The sequence below is a fragment of the Siphateles boraxobius genome, unplaced genomic scaffold (assembly GCF_051911475.1).
Source record: "Siphateles boraxobius isolate OS27281-9 unplaced genomic scaffold, OSU_SipBor_1 65, whole genome shotgun sequence".
In the NCBI taxonomy this organism is placed as follows: domain Eukaryota; kingdom Metazoa; phylum Chordata; class Actinopteri; order Cypriniformes; family Leuciscidae; genus Siphateles; species Siphateles boraxobius.
In genome coordinates this window covers 14,461,229-14,479,090 of record NW_027509192.1, presented here as the reverse complement: position 1 = coordinate 14,479,090, position 17,862 = coordinate 14,461,229, and the positions used below count along the sequence as shown (strand labels likewise).

At 41.7% G+C, this 17,862-nt stretch overlaps 1 pseudogene across 1 annotated transcript in view; it reads right to left on the bottom strand.

Moving 5' to 3' along the window:
- The window catches only part of LOC143721058 (long-chain fatty acid transport protein 2-like), a 21,782-nt pseudogene extending 3,920 nt beyond the window's left edge, over nt 1-17,862 (bottom strand). The window contains exons 1-10 of the transcript XR_013196679.1: nt 17,313-17,862; nt 11,831-12,040; nt 11,528-11,686; nt 11,225-11,349; nt 5,576-5,770; nt 5,394-5,484; nt 5,094-5,292; nt 4,907-5,004; nt 4,668-4,798; nt 4,436-4,543 (exon numbers count right to left, since the gene is read on the bottom strand). The product of XR_013196679.1 is annotated as a long-chain fatty acid transport protein 2-like (transcript). The remainder of the gene's footprint in view (nt 1-4,435; nt 4,544-4,667; nt 4,799-4,906; nt 5,005-5,093; nt 5,293-5,393; nt 5,485-5,575; nt 5,771-11,224; nt 11,350-11,527; nt 11,687-11,830; nt 12,041-17,312) is intronic.

Below are 17,862 nucleotides of genomic sequence, written 5' to 3'. Positions count from 1 at the left end.
TTTTCCTGGTCTTGTGGCAGGATCATGACAGACCCATGTTTGTGTACAAGCGCATGGTCTGTTGTTTGGGCCATGTGCTTGTGTTGTCTCGTTATGTAACTCCGCCCCCTTGTTACCCTCGTCTTGTCATTATTGTCTAGTCAGCTTCACCAGTCCTCGTCATTAATGTTCCCTAATTAATCCCCTTGTGTTTGCTGTCTTGTGCCGGTTCATTGTTTGATGTTGTTTCACACTTTGCAATCACCCTTGTGAGTATCCTGTAAGAGTTTTGTCAAAGAGCTGTTTAGTCTTGTATCTGCTGTGAGTTTATTGTCTAGTTTACTGTTCAGTCTTAGTGTAGTGTTGTTAGTTTTTATTTTCCCTACCAGTGTTGTTTGCCCCCTCGTGGGTTTTGTTTTCTCTGTTTTCTGTTAATAAACTTTGTGTCACTGCATCCTGTCTGTGCCTGGGTTCACCTTCCTCCTTATAACATAAAGTACTGAGACTTTTAAAGGGGCATTCGGCAACTCTAGCTATTTCTTCGCTGCTTTTCACTAGGGGTGCAATCGGATCGTTTCTCGGATCACAGTCACGGATCGGATAATTTTTCGGATCAGCAAAAAAAAAAAAAAAAAGCCATCATGTCTGCACCTATAAACACCCCACCGATAGCGTTTGTGATGGCTTTAGTCCGGTCTGATTGTGCAACAAGGTGCTGCTTGCATGCCGCGGTGATAAGTGGTTGTTGAGCAGCCTTCGTTTTCGCTCCTGTCAGTGAAACATCGGGGCGATGTCGCTTCAAATGCGTGGCCATGCTGCCACAGTGCCTACACACCGTCAGTTTTATCCACTAACCTCTTTCCTTCAACATTATATTTGACTGGGAAGCCAAAATACTCCCATACAGGGGATTTAAATGATGCGGGGCGTTCAAGCTCCTCTGTTCCTCCGCTTGCAAAGACTACGCGGTGTGTGGACTGAACATGCGCAACTTTTTTTTTTTCATAAATCAATTCGTGGATCACTTGTGTGCCAAACCGAAGATATTGATCCGAACGGATCACGGATCAATGATGATCCGTTGCACCACTATTTTTCACATTTGCTGTCGCATGTTTTCTCAACGAGCTCCCCCTACAGCTGTGAGGTGTATATTTCACAACACTGTCGTAAAAAAACACACTTGCGGCTCCTGCTCCCCCTTTCTACCGCTGCTCATGTGCATTTGTTGTTATTTTCGGAGCCGGCCAACTTTATCGTATGGAGCTATGTCTACCGAGGTGGGTAATACATCATACACATTGAGGGCGGCGTGTGTGTTGAATTGCCGTAAAGCAGTTTGTGTATCTCGCTCGTTCTCACAAGACTTCATTTTTCCAACTTACCGGGACGTTAATCCTCATGTTGCAAGGTTGGTTTTCCGCCTAGGAGCGCTGGGGGGAGCGGGGAAAGTCACCATCCTCACCAGAACAGGTTATTAAACCATCCAAATGATTTCTAAACGGTTTTATTAAGTTGAAATAGTTGCCGGATGCCCCTTTAACTTTTTCCCCCTCCCCCTAATTAACACAAAAAATATATTACATGCGGGAGTATTTTAGACTCACAACATGGCAACCCTCATCCAATTCAGCCTTTGAGACAGGAGCTAGTGGGGGGGTTTCAGTGGGAACCAATCATCTTACAGCAAACTCTTACAAAACTATTTGTTCACTTCAGACTACAGGGGAAAGTATCAAATTCTTAGAAAGACACTTTTCAGACGGACAATGAAGTAGTTTTTAAAATTTTATTATCTTTTTGTCAGAGAAAACTTCCGAAGGATAGGGTGATATAAAATAAAAAAAGCATATGTGAAAACTTTTTCAAGAGTTTTGAAATATACAAAATAAGCAAAATATATATTTTTAAAATTGCCTTTGATACATAAAAAAAAGAAAGTAATTTAATCAATTGTGATCTCTGGACAGCTACTGTCCTGGAAGTGTAAATGTAGATTTAAAGCTGCAGTCCGTAGCTTTTCCTCTTTGTCGCCATCTCTGTTCGAAATCTGTAACTGCAGTTTTTCGCGGAATTATAAACTTAACTTGAGTTGTACATCAGCATGAAACAGCGCGGACGAACACAATGTTTTGATTCACACATTCTACTTTTTGGAAGTACAGTATGACCAACATAATAATTTTCACCAGAAAATGTCATCTGAACAAGTAAGTGACATCCACTTTTGTTCTGATCAACTAAGGGGGAAAAAAGCATAACATTTTACGACAGGAAAATTTCCACTTTACCGATCTGATTCAGCTCTAATGCTTGACAACGGAGAAGGCGGGTTTCTTGGAGTATTGGAGTAGAGGTGAATTGCTCCCTCTCATAGCTAGCACAAAATAATTCATATTTACCATAATAGCAAAACTAAAAAGCCACAACAAAGGAACTCCGTAACTGTGTGAATTAAGCGAACAAGTGTGCTACTGTAACACGATTGAACTATTGAAAATTCTTAACGTTACCTGTCCAGCATAAAAAAAGCGGTCTCTGCGTCCTTTTTGAACCCTTTCATATCATGCAGTTCACGCCACCTTTCAAAAGCCCTGCCGAAGTTTATCCTTGTTTTCGCGTGGGCCGGTTGGAGTCTCTTTTTCCCACTCCGAACTCCAAATTCTTTTGGGTTTTACAACTGGTGAATCTCCAGTTGTCACTGGTGATTGTCGTTTGAACCTTTCTGGATCCACCATAAGTTTAATTATTTAAAGTGCTGTGAGAAAAGGCTAAACATTTCCACCTCCAACATCCTCACGCAATATAGCCTATTAGCCGAGACACCTTCTCTATGTGTACAGATGTGATGTAATGACGCAAAGACATGCTCGAATTTCCCGCGGAAATCGACCAGTACCACTGGAATTAAAATCATTATTACAAGCTAACTTTTGTAGCGTCTGGACCAATCACACACACAAATTCTTCATATTATCTAATGAATAGTCAGACAAACTCACTCTCCCAACAAAGACCAGTGTAACTTCCCCCGAAACTAACATCCCAATGAAGCTAACACAACTGGCAGAACTATCCTGTTACATGGATAAGGATTTTTCTACGACCTCTAAAAGGGAATTCCTGAGAGATGTGACACTCACTTAATTCTCCTGAGGAGGAGAAATAAACCCTGTTAATCCTAATATATAACCACTTGAGAAATGTATAAACATGTATCTAATTTTCACATCTCATGATTTTCCTTCGGATGTTGCTTTGGCCTTTGTTTTCTTGTAAACTCTAATAGGTTAATGTTTTAGACTTTGCATACAAATATGTGAACCATGTTTGGTCTCTATAAATTCCAATCTTCGTTCCCCATTTGTTAATTTACATTACATTTTGTTAACTTTGTGACGCATGGGTATTATAAGAATCTTGAAGATTCTTTCTATTAAACACCCAATGAAATTACAGATTCAAATGTGCTGTCGGAACACAGAGTCATTAAATCTCCCTCCAAAGGGACAACTTCGGATTGGCTCACATACCCCCAGAGGGTGTGACATCTTCACCCTTTTAAATCACTGATCAAGATCAGTCTCTCTCTCTCTCTCTCTCTCTCTCTCTCTCTCTCTGTCTCTCTCTCTGTCTCTCTCTCTGTCTCTCTCTCTCTCTCTCTCTCTCTCTCTCTCTCTCTCTCTCTCTCTCTCTCTCTCTCTCTCTCTCTCTCTCTCTCTCTCTGTCTCTCTCTGTCTCTCTCTCTGTCTCTCTCTCTCTCTCTCTCTCTGTCTCTCTCTCTCTCTCTTGGCTTTCGGACTCTCTGGACGCTCTTGGCTCTCTGAGCCCCTGTTGACTTTCTCTTGGTCCTTCATGAGAAGTCCTGATGTGAAGATGATGCTGAACTTGTTCATATCACATGTAAAGTTGTTCTTGTCTCAAGCTCATATCTGGAAGTCAATAATCATATCGATCTTAACTACTTGCTCTTAGTAGTACTTAGTAAGAAAAACATTTCCCATGCCCCGGAAATGTACATTTCTATTAATTAATTAATTAACCCATATTGAGGGTTCACAGAATAAACTGAGTAATTGGTTGTAATGTTAATGTAGCTACATAAAGTTAATCTGATTAACTGACCCAAATATTCATAATCATTAATAACAAGTTATGATTGGTTATTCATATTTCATAGAGCTAATTCGCTACACCGTTTTGAATCGAACTAAGGCTAGAAGATATTTTTGAACACTGGCTGGTTATGTTTTTTATTATAATTATTATTTTGGATCATTTTTAACCCAAAAAAGTTACGGACTGCAGCTTTAAGGCTCTGAACAAATAAAAGATTTGACTTCTCTCAATACATTTATAGCATATTATAAAGAGCAAATCCTGCTCTTCACAATCTGAAGTGACCCTCCAATATCGACTGATATGTGTCATGTGTCAGCGGTCTGTAGCTGTTCACCTTCTCATCTAAAACAAACAGAGGATCTGAGATTGCAGCAGGGTTGAAGCCCTCCTCTACCAACTTCCCTTTGAGCTGTTTGAAGGTGCAAGTTACAGCCAAACTGTTCTGCAATCAGAAACACATGGATTTATTTAGATTTTGGTGCATTCGGAAATATGAAATGGTACATAAATATATTGATACTACCTAAAGAGAGCTTATTATTGCATGGTTTGTGTTATGATGTTACCTGGATCCTTATGAAACGTGGTCTGGCATAAGAGGGGAGGTAAGTGGTCACATGACTAAAAATGCCATCACACTCAAACTGATGGTCTTTTTTCAATGTGATGGTAGACATTCCTATCCTCCCCTCATACCCTTCAAATTCAACAAAAGATCAAGTGTGTCAGGTTAGAAGAAATATGAACCAATGTTATGACAGTCAACTAGATGATTTATGATTTATGAAGTGAAATAGCATTAAACCTGGAACTGCAACACCGTATACATTTGCTTCCTTGATACTCGTCGCATTAGTCAAGATGTCCGACACTTCATTTGTGGAAACGTTCTCCCCTTTCCACCTGAGATCAGAACCATGCATTTATTTTTAATTCTGTCTCTGATTGTATCATTAAAGGTGTAACTTTAAAGTTTTTTTGCGTTTGTTCACCTAAAAGTGTCGCCCACCCGATCCTGGAAGTAGATGAAGTTTTCATGATCTATCTTGAACAGATCTCCAGAGTTGAAGTAAATGTCTCCTTTTTTAAACACATTGTAGAGTTTCTTCTTCTCTGTCTGTTTCGGATCCCTGGCATATCCAGCAAACTGGGCCTTCTGGGTAATCTGTGATACTAGTAGACCTGTCTCACCTGTATTACAGTCAATGACACATTCTTCAAAATAAGGCTAACAATTTTGCTTCATTACTTTTTTACAAACATGCTTCATTAAAATAAACTATTTTACTTGCCTTTAGCTACTTCTGTGCAAAATCCATTTGCATTTCTTACAGGTTCCTCTTGTTCCCGATCAAACTTTACAAATGAATATGGATACAGTTTCTGAAACAAGATGAATGTTTTCATACATATGAAATGAGAAATTTGATGAAATGCGAGCAATAGAGTAAAGTGCGCATTAACGGACTAGTACCTTATGTAAAAAATTCACTCTACCGACAGCCCCAATTTTTCCTGCGAAGTTCAAAAAGCCCAGGTTTCCTTCGGTTGAACCGTAGCATTCTTTGATGTCAACATGACCGAATCTGCTGATGAACGTCCTCCAGACCTCTGGCCTGATCCCATTCCCAATGGCCATTCTAACGTTGTGTACTTGGTCACTAACGCGCTTGTATGGGAAGAGAACAGAGATGAGAAACAGACTAGTATGCAAAGCAAACAGAGCACTGCAAACAGTGGAGTAGAAAGTCGGGTAAGATGAGTCACCATTTTTGCAACTGTTGCATCCAAAAAATCTTAATAATACATTTTATGTTGGCTATTTTATATAAAGACCAAGATGTTAAAAAATGTACTGCAATAAAAACTTCATATTATTAATTGTAAATTGTTCACATATTCCATGTGATAATAATTCAACATGCACTACTGTTCAAAAGTTTGGGATCTGTAAGATTTTTGAAAAATAATTTCCGATTAAAAAATTAGTAAATACAGTAAAAGCTGTAATATTGTGAATATTTAGGTTCGGAATATTATTACAATAAAATAACTTTTCTACTTGAATATACACTGTATGTAGGCTATAGGACATTGGAAGATGGATGATCAAGATGGCGCCAGTGTGTGTGGCTTTCCGTCTACTGCTCCCAGTCCTGCTTGTGTTTGTGATGTTTATGTCAATTATCTGTAGAAATGTTGACTCTCTTCTGGTATATGATCGCCAAGCACTCCTTAATATCAGATCTGTTACAAAGGACCTGATGAATTGCGATCGGAGCGGACAGAGAACTCTTCCCCCATTCTTATCTGCAGTCTATGGCGGCAAAACAATGCCAATAATAACCGAGCGCACAACTGATGCTGGCGCGCGCGGTAAATGATTTTCGCGAGAGAATAACAGAGCTACACGCGAGGAAACGGGAACTCGCGAGCTCATTCATACTCTGCGCGTAATGTTTTAACACAGTTTTTTTTATGTCCCCTTCCTGTTTTAGCACAGAGGAGCTATCATCACTGTTTGATTCTACCTGCCAAAGTGTATTAGACATTGTTGCACCTTTTAAAGTTATGCGCTCTAAGCCAAAACGTGAACCATGGTTGAACGATACCACTCGTGCTGTCAGAAGAGAGTGCAGGAGAACTGAACGACAGTGGAAGAAAAACAGATTACATGTGTATCTTAACATCTTAAAAGACACCTGGCATAAATACCAAAAAACTATAAAAGCTGAGAAAACTAAATACCTATCTGATATAATTTCGAAAAATTCTCACAAACCGCAAGCTGTTTTTAGTACAATTAATACTGTCCTAAATGGGGCTACCTCTCAAACAACTTGTTCTTACTCCTCTCCAGATGACTGCGAGAGCTTTTTACAATTTTTTATAGATAAGATAGAAAATATTAGAGCACACATTTTACTTTCTTCAGAGGATCCTTCTACTATTGTCACCTGCTCTGCTGTCCTTAATCAGTTTGGGCCTGTGTCTTTATCTTTTCTGAAAGATATCATTGAGCAAATGAAATCATCCGCCTGTCCTACAGATGTTGTCCCTCCACGTTTTTTAAAACAAGTTTTTGATACTGTTGGGCCTAAAATTCTAGAAATTATAAATAGTAGTCTGACCACAGGTGTTGTACCACTGGGCTTCAAACATGCAGTAGTACAACCACTAATAAAAAAACCTATCTTGACGCATCAGTTTTCTCCAATTACCGGCCTATTTCAAAACTTCCATTTGTTTCGAAAATATTGGAGAAAGTTGTATGTATACAATTGCAATCTTATTTGGATTTAAATGGAATTTTGGAGGTGTTTTAGTCTGGATTTAAAGCCCTTCATAGTACAGAAACTACAGTTTTAAAAGTTTTTAACGACCTCTTATTGGTCACAGACTCGGGAGATTCTGCCATACTAATGCTGTTAGACCTTACCGCTGCATTTGATACCATTGATCATAATATTCTGATCTCTAGGTTGGACCAGAGTGTTGGTATCAAATGCATTGCTCTAGAGTGGTTTAGATCATTTCTGTCTGATAGGAAGTTTTCTGTTTGCCTTGGAGACTTTGTTTCCCCACTGGCACCTTTTAATTGTGGAGTCCCCCAGGGGTCTATTCTTGGCCCGATGATGTTTTCTTCACACATCCTTCCTTTAGGGTCTATCCTAAGAAAGCATGGCATTTCGTTTCACTGTTATGCAGAGGACACACAACGTTATCTGCCTATGAAACGAAAGGATACCAGCTCTTTAAAATTATTGTTGGCCTGTCTCACAGACATTAAAGCTTGGATGGCCATGCATTTTTTACATTTTAACGAGAGTAAAACTGAAATTGTGATATTTGGCCCAAGTAGACCCATGTGGCCCCTGACACAGAACTGGGTTCCTTACTTCCGTACGTTAAATCTTCTGTTAAAAACTTGGGAGTAATAATGGACAGTAATTTTAAACTTGAAAAACAGATAAATTCTGTGGTTAAAGCCAGTTTTTATCAGTTAAGGCTCTTATCTAAAGTGAAACCTTTGTGGTCATTCAAAGACTTTGAAAGAGTTATACATATTTTTATCTCCTCTAGATTGGACTATTGTAATGCCCTCTATGCTGGTGTCAGCCAGGCATCTCTCTCACGCCTGCAGTTGGTGCAGAATGCTGCAGACTATTAAAAGGGTTACGCAAACGTGATCACATGTCTCCTATACTGGCCTCCCTTCACTGGCTTCCAGTACATTTTAGGATTGGGTTTAAAATTTTAGTGTTTGCATATGAATCCTTAAATGGTCTAGCACCGACCTACCTCTCTGACCTTAGGTCGCTTAGGTCGGCAGATTGCATGCTCTTGGCTGTCCCTAGAGTAAGGCTTAAAAATAGGGGAGATCGAACATTTTCCGTGGCGGCCCCTAAACTATGGAATAATTTACCATTGTCTGTGAGGCTGGACTCAACACTCTCCGGTTTCAAGTCTAGTCTTAAAACTTATTTATTTTCCTTGGCTTTTAATTCAGTCTGAGAGCTGTTTGTTTTGTCTTCTCGTTGTCATTTTATATGTGTTGTCTATTTTATGATTTTGGATGTATAGCACTTTGGTCAACTTCTGTTGTTTTAAATGTGCTCTAGAAATAAACTTGACTTTGACTGTATGGACAAAAGTACTGTATTGGGACGTACCTCTTTACTGAAACCTAGCTATGCAATCTGCATTTACAAACATTTGTGAAGTGAATTCAAGTATAGTACTGTGATAGAATGCCACATTTGCAATAAGTCAGTTCATGAAATTACATCCCTGATAGATATTCCAGCATCAGTTTTGGGGAAAGTTACTTTTAAAAGTAATGAATTACTATATTGTGTTTGTCCCTCAAAGTAACTAACTTTGTAACTTAGTTACTTTTTATGGAAAGTAATGCGTTACATTACTTTTGTGTTACTTTTTCCTCAGCTCAGCTCAGCTGTGCTTGCTTGATTGTTTTTAAAAAAAACAAGTTCTATTTTTGGCAAATCTAAAGGCCCATACAGTCTCAGGCCGAAGGAAATGCAAATTCACGTCTGTCCAGTAGAAGACGGCGCTCAAACAAACCTTTCAGTTCTTCTGCCGTTCTGAAAATAGGATGAAGAAGAAAGTACAACACTCTTACTTCAGCAGAAAAATCAAACAAACAAAAAAGAAACATAAATGTCATGTTTGCTTATTCGTATTGTTGAATTGGATCATCGAAGGGCATCAGCAAAGACATTGGTTAATAAAGTGAGATTAAATGCATAAAGTATATTTGTGTTAATGTTTAATTATTGCCGGTTTGTGTAATATTCTGAGTTTGCATTTCACTGTTTTTATTCATTTTGAAGAATACTGATTGTGTTTTTTTGCAAGTGAGAGGAATAAATGCAATAACATGTTCACACACAACTCCTCTGCACTTACTCTGACAGCACTTCTGTCCCCATGTTGAGAGAAATCAGGGCAATACAAGGAAAAACATAGTAACTTGCATTTAGCAAAAGTTTTAGCAAGAGCTTCCTGCCAGTCCTGTTCTCTTTACTGTAAGCCAAACGAGTCAGATTACTGAGACTCTCAGGTTTTGTCTTTAATGACTCTTGGAGCCCCTGTCCCAGTCGTTGAATAGTTAAGCTGATTGGATTAGGACTGGTGACACTCTAGAGTCTGGGGCGGGTTCCTATACCTGGATACTTCATTTGCATGCTTTGTTTAAGGTCGTCACCCAGGTGCTTTATCTCCATTTCTAAGCACTGCCAACTAAAATCTATGTAAACTACGATGTATCATTGCCTGTATCATTGATGACTTCAGCTAACAACAGCTCGCGTTCTCAATAAAGAATCCTGCTGAAGATACAGCCGAGTCGCCTGGTCTTCGCTTCTGCGTTTCCTACACTAGTTACTTGAAAAAACTTGCGTTATCCCCAACACTGTCCACAGTCAACTGGAAGTGGTATTATTGAAAAGTGGAAGCGTTTAGGAACAGCAGAAACTCGACCACACAAAGTCACAGAGCGAGGTTACTGAGTATGGAGTTATATTCGCTCCATTATTTCAAATAATAGATTATGATCCACAAATAAATGTAAAGATATTCACAGAATTAAACAATTTTCCAAATAAATATAATGAGATCCACAAATGTATGTTAGGAGCTTCACAAAAATGTATTAAATTCACAAATAAATAAAATGAGATTTGCAAATACAAATATGTTTCTGTCACACTAACAACTCTGCCTAGCATTCAATTGTGAATCACTACTTGTATATTTGTGGATGACTGCGAACATTTGTGGATCGCTTCTTGTGCATTTTGAAAACATTTCTTGTGTCAAGACCTGCACACAAATCCACAAATAGGTGTACTCCACCCACCCTCAACTCAAGCCAATCAGATAACAGCCACATTGCGCTGACCAATCGTAGTACATTCTTGCTACAACCAGTTACATTTAGTTTTACACTCGGGCTGGGAACAAATTCATTTTGCAGCCCTGAAACAAACTACATTCTATAGGCACTTCATTCAAATTGAGCTGAAGAGTTGTTGGTTTTTAAAACGTTTTACTCCATATTAATGTCAATGTATTTAGTCCTTTTGTACTTTTGTCCCAGTCTTCAGTGTCACATGATCCTTCAGAAATCAGTCTAATACAATGATTTGCTGCTCAAGAAACAATTCTGATTATCAGTGTTATAAACAGTTGTGCTGCTTAATATTTTTCAGGATTCATTAATGAATAAAAAGTTCAGCATTTATTTTTACTAGAAATCTTTTGTAACATTATACATATCTTTAAGGTCACTATTAGTTCATTTAATGCATCCTTGCTGAATAAATGTTAATTTCTTAAAAAAATAAAATAATTTTGAATGCTAGAGTAGCCTACCATTTGATATGACACCGCTTACTCCCAACATGGTCCATGTTTTAGGTGTCCATTTGATAACAGACATCCTGGATTCTAATTAAATGTATTAGTTTAACCTCTTTCTTTACTCCTTGCTCAAAGGACAACTAGCCTATATACTTCAGTGTGCAACTAGCACAACATTGCTGTAGATGACAAAAAGAGGAAGATTCTGTGCTGTTTGGCTTCTTAAATGCTTGAATACCTTTGGTGTGTTGCAGAGGTAGCGCATTGTTTCTCCAATAAACTGTATCACAGTAATATTATATTTTCTGCAGTCATCCCAGAACTGAGAGGAAGAAAATTTGCTCTTCAGGACAATAGTAGCTCCTAAAAACAAAACCAAACCAGACCAAAAAAAGAAAGAAAAAAAGAGAAAAATTTCGAAAGACATCTAGTTAAATTGTTCACAAAAGTTTAGAATATTGTATTGTTTTTATCTTATCAAAGATGAGGTGTCTGGATAACCAACACAAAATACAAAAATACATAAATAATGATTTCATACCTCTTTCAATAGCACCTCCGAATCCAATGCCAAAGCCAGCACTGTGATACAAGGGAAGGCAGACTTACACCACATCATCAGACGTCACACCACAAATGGACTGCAAGAAGGCAATGGCCCACAGCCTCCGATGAGTGATCACTGCTGCCTTTGGAAGACCTGCAGGGGATACGCCTCATTAAATCCAAATGTGCTCATTTATTAATTACAGATTTGTCATATTACTGACACTTTCATCCATTCCCCTCTGGGCAAAAACATCTCCATTCAAAAACAGAATAATATCATTGAATCCAGTCTCACCTGTGGTGCCTGACGTGTAGATGTACACCGCTGGGCTGTTTAAGCTAATGTTGGCCCTCAGGTCTGCAGGAACAGGCTCATCTGAGGCCTGCTTGATCTCGTCTGTAAGACTTTTCATTCCCTCGGAGGTCACATGGTCAGTCAGTATATAGACAGAGATGCCCTGCTCTCTCAGCGCGGGAAGCACCTCCTCAACAGCATCCTGCAGTTCTACATGAGGGTTTATACAAGTATATATTCAGTTTGATTCATTTAGTCAGTTTACTCAACAATTAAATTTTTTTTTTTTAAAAATGTATCTTTACGGGATACTTGTTAGAAAACAAAAATAGCACTGGATGAGACCCCAACCCTGGGGGTCACTAAAGACTGATGAATCGGTACAAACCTCAGAGTTTCGTTTGAGGCAACAAAGTCCCAAGGTACATCGCAATTTGTGAACTTATGCACTATGCTTTAGTAGTGTGTTCACAATGAAAACTCCAAAAAGAAAAGGTTTCCGAAATCCATAGATGATGCACTTAATTAACCAAAAAACCCCACAAAAAACAGTGTGGAATGTTGGACAATTCATTGGCTGCGTCCGAAATCACATACTTCCCTGCTATTTAGTAGGCAAAAAACAGTATATGACAAAAATAGTAGGCCTATGTCAGAATTCACCAGGATGACCTACTAATTCTAGTGAGATTCTGAGTGTGTATACGATCATGGACACTTCCATGAGGCCACGGGAGAGGATTTGTGAATGGAGGTGAAGGGAGGCAACTGTTGGTAGGTCAGATGCATAGACTGTAAAGTGATGGCTAGCAAATAAACGGCTAGTGACAGCAGCGGTAATCCACCTCACACTCAAGTGGCCACACCCTTGATTATGATGCATTTTAAGGCTTAATATAATTTAAACGAATGAGTTATAAAAAAAATTCCCCCCCCTCACAGCTGTCATGAAGGGCAAAATTAGCTGTATAGACCAAAACCACTTTAGACACCAGGCTATAAAAAATTTTTCTGCTGTAAAGTTGGGCATTTTTACATGGGGGAGATACAGATTTGACTCACTTTTGCTTCCAGGCTCAAGCGGCCAGTCGATAAATTGCTATTTAATTCACTTACCTGTCGGTTCTCTTACGAGAGGTTCTCTGGTATTGCGTAAGTATAGCTTACGCTACGGGAAAGATTCTTCTTTTCGAGATATTGAAGCCAAAAAATTATCCTTAATTTTTGTATCCATTGTCAACGCGTGCACGTAGGCTGCCCTGCGGGAACTGCTGCAGCCTACCACTGAGCCCGACGTGACGTCACGTCCAATGAAGGGCGCTCGTGCCTTCACAGCGTCGAAGCCCGCCAGAATGGGCGTGGCTTAGCGTATATAAACACCACAGTGCTCACCCCTACACACAAACACAGCGACTCCCCGTGTCACCCGCAGAGCCCACTCTCATAAAGCTGGCAAATGCCACTCGAGTGTTAACTGCAGGAGATGTGCCCACATGTCCGTGCCCACATCTACTATCTGCCCGCTCTGTTACACGGCCAAGTCACGCGCTTCACAAAGTGCAGACTCATATCAATCAGATTGTGGATGTAAGTCTTGTGCCCGCTCGCAAGCGCTCACGCTTACTAACAAGCACTTCGCACACAGCGCAGCGCGCGCACCACGAAGTGCAGCCTTACATGCGTCAGAATATGAACGTAAGTCTCGTGCCCGCTTACAAGCGCCCACGCTTACTAACATACACGCCGCCCACGGCGCTGCTCGCGCATCACAATGTGATTGTAAAGCGCTCCCCATTCACAGCTATCGGGACGCTATGCATAAATCAGCCTGCTATTGCTGTCAGCGAGCCGCCCCATTCAAGCATAGAGAGCGTATGCGCCGCACTCATTCCTCCGGTCCAGTTTCTCAAGCCCGCACAGCGCGGCGATCAGAACCCGGAGGTCATTCTGCCCCTAGCTGCACATATAAAAGTATGGGAAGCGATTCCAGGGGTATCAGAATGGGTGCTAAGCACAATAATGCAGGGTTATGCGTTACAGTTCGCTCGCCGTCCCCCACGCTTTCGAGCACGAACCACGACGACAGTGAATGCGGAAGTAGCACATCTACTTAGCTCAGAAATAGCAAAACTGCTGTTCAAAAGGGCCATAGAACCGGTGCCGCCTTCTCTGAGCGAGTTAGGCTTTTACAGCCGTTATTTTCTGGTGCCCAAGAAGGACGGGGGTCTCAGACCCATACTAGATCAGAGACATTTGAACAAAGCTCTTATGATAAGAGCGTTCAAAATTATTACAACCAGACAACTCCTCGCGCACGTTCGCCCGAGAGACTGGTTTATATCTCTCGATCTGAAAGATGCCTATTTTCAGATTCAGATAATACCCCGTCAAAGCCCATTCTTGAGATTCGCCTTCGACGGACAGGTTTATCAGTACACCGTCCTGCCGTTCCTGTCCTGTCCTTAGCACCCCGCACATTCACGAAGTGCATGGACGCGGCACTCGCCCCCTTGAGAAATCAGGGCCTGCGAATTCTGAACTATCTGGTCGATTGGCTGGTTCTAGCACAATCAGAGTCAGAAATACTGTCTCACAGAGCTGTGCTCCTCAGTCACCTGGAAAGCCTGGGTTTCACGGTCAACTGGACCAAGAGCTCATTAATGCCCAGTCAGTCAATTTCCTTTTTAGGAATAGAACTGGACTCCGTGGCTATGACAGCCCGCTTGTCAACTCAGTGCGCGCTGTGTTCTGCAACTGGCCGCGTCTTTCCAGAAGGACAGCACCGCCCCTCTGAAAACATTCCAGAAGATGCTGGGTTACATGGCTTCAGCCGCTGTGGTACTTCAGCTGGGTTTGCTACGCATGCGCCCGCTACAGCGCTGGCTGGCCGCTCGTGTGCCTCACCGAACTTGGAAGTCAGGCTGTGCCCGGATCAGAGTGACTCAGAGCTATATCACAGCTCTGCAGCCCTGGTTAGTGTCCGACTGGTACCAGCGGGAAGTGGTTATGGGGACGGTCTCATACCGGAAGGTCACCTCAACAGACGCGTCCAACACGGGTTGGGGCGCGCTCTTCGAGGGCAGACCTGTCTTTGGCCTGTGGTCAGACCGGGAAAAACTCCTCCATATAAACTGTCTGGAAATGATAGCGGTCGAGAATGTGCTGAAGCGTTTCCTCCCGTTTATACAGGACCACCATGTTCTAGTCCGCTCGGACAACATGTCTGTGGTGTCCTACGTGAACCGCCAGGGCGATGTCAGATCCAGAAATCTCTGCAATCTGGTAGAACGCCTCCTCGTTTGGTCTCAGCACCACCTGCGCTCGCTGATTGTGGCGCATGTTCCAGGCCATCTGAATGACGGCCCAGACAGACTGTCCAGGAACAATGTTCCCCCGGGGGAATGGTCCCTATACGCTCAAACAGTCCAGTTGCTATGGCGCCTTTTCGGCACAGCGGAAGTCGACCTATTTGCGTCACAGGACAACGCTCACTGCTCAAAGTTCTTTTAAAAGAACAAGGACGCGCTGGCCCAGACCTGGCCCAGCCGCCCACTATATGCTTTCCCGCCCACTATATGCTTTCCTATCTCTGTTACCATAGGTGATCAAGAGAATCAGGGAAACGCGCCACAGCGCTGTCACAGACAGCCCCGTGGCCAATTCCGGTTAGAGCAGATCTCCTCTCTCAAGCTTGCGGCTCGATCTGGCATCCCCATCCAGAGCGATGGTCTCTGCACGTATGGTTGACCAACGGTTACCCGTTGCCCTGCCAGACGCATTATTCTGTCATGCTATCATGCAGTCTAGAGTTCCTTCTACCAGAAGGCTCTACGCGTCTAAATGGTCTGTGTTCTCTAAATGGTGCGCTGACAAAAATCTGGACCCACTGAAATGTGGGTTTCCGCGGTTGCTCAGTTTCCTTCAAGAGCTATTGGAAAAGGGAAGGTCCCCCTCCACGCTCAAAGTCTATGTGGCAGCCGTCGCAGCGTTCTCAGAATCGACGCGCGGCCAGTCGATAGGCTGGAACGAGCTCATCATCCGCTTCCTCAGAGGAGCCAGGAGGATGAATCCCCCGCGCCCCCCTTCAGTTCCTATGTGGGATCTTTCTTTGAGGCCCTGAGGCCCTGAAAGCATACCCCTTTGAACCTTTAGACTCTGCGGATCTAAAATACTTATCACTTAAAAACGTTTTTCTGATCGCTGTGTCGTCAGTCAAACGTGTGGGGGACTTACACGCGGCGCTGTCTGTTAGCGCCGCGTGTCCCGAGTTTGGCCCGAATGACTCAAAAGTCATCCTCAAACCTAGACATGGCTATGTTCCTAAAGCGATTGGCACACCATTCGCTATCTGCTCTGCCAGCATCCGATGGCGAGAGTGATGTTAATCTCCTCTGCCCAGTCAGGGCGCTGAGAGTTTACATTACGCACTCCGCCCCTTTCAGGCGCGCAGAGCAGCTTTTCGTTTCATTTGGTGGGCGCAGTCGATGAAAACCAGAGAATTCAGCCTCAGAGCCTGCTTATATTCGCTAAGCCACGCCCATTCTGGCGGGCTTGGGCGCTGTGAAGGCGCGAGCGCCCTTCATTGGACGGGACATCACGTCGAGCTCAGTGGTAGACTGCAGCAGTTCCCGCAGGGCAGCCTATGAGCACGCTAGACAGCCTGCTCAAGGTCTGCTAGTTGCGGCACTGCGTTGACAATGGATACAAAAATTAAGGATAATTTTTTGGCTTCAATATCTCGAAAAGATGAATCTTTCCCGTAGCGTAAGCTATACTTACGCAATACTCGTTCCCTCTTCTAGAGAGAACCGAGGTTACGTTAGGTAACCAAGTACGTTTCAAGCTATGGTTTCAAGAGAGACAGGGAGGTTGCCGCTTGGTCACATGATAATGACAACATGGTTAATGTAGTATGTCCAGATTACAAAAATACGATATAAAACATACTTTTTTGAACAAGTACTTATTCAAAATAAATACCCACACAAGAGAGTATGCAATTAAGCAAACATGCATTCAAATGTCACAGCTTTCCTTATGTAGCGGAGGGGCTATCAGACTACAGTGCTGAATAAAAAAAAAAAGAACCTTATAAAAAATTATATACACGATTGAGTAGATACATAGTGCATATTATAAGTTCTTAGTGCATCATTTGTGACAAGTGTTGCTGAACTGTATCTTCGCTCACCCAATCATATTTGAGAACCTGAACTGTTGACCAATCCCATAAGTTTAAAATTACTGTTATCTCAGTGTGCATCACATTAAGTGAGAAAATACACAAATGTTTATTTGGTTAACATTTTGGACCACAAAATAATTGAACAAACTTCCATTTGTGTAAATAAGTCACCAACAGTTAAGACAGAAAAAGGACATCTCAGATAGCACATACTGTACAGTACACCGAGTCAACACAGTTATTACAGTTAGTACATCAAGCACTGATTTATTAGACAAATAAAACTTTGAAGTGTACCTGCCCCAGCGATCAGCACACTGGCCTCACAGCAGCTGAAACAGTGCAGCAGTGATTTGGATCGGATGTTATGATTGAGAAGAGCAGCAGAACATCCGATCTTGGCCAAAGCCAAGCATATCCACAAGAACATGGGCTCATTTCCAAACAGAAGCGCAACTGTATCTCCTTCGTGAAGATCTGCGTGTTTTAACAAACTCCTCGCGATTTTATTACTCTGTTTATCCGACTGCACATACGAGTATGTTTTATCCTGAAACCGAATGAACGCTTTGTGTGGGTTCTTCTGAACCGAATCCAAGAATCGATCCACTAAGGTATAGAAAGGTTTGGATTTGATGTATTTTGTCATACGATATGCAACCAATGCCATTCGATAGATGCCCTTTGCCTCTTTGATGAAGTAAGGATAGCGGTATTTCAATGCAAATAAAAGTAAAACAGCACCTACAAAAAACCAAAACATTGTTCAGTGTGATTCGATTATTTTCCGTAAGACCTACTTTCTACAGAGCGCAGCACTTCGATATAAAGTTTAGTGTAGGCGGTG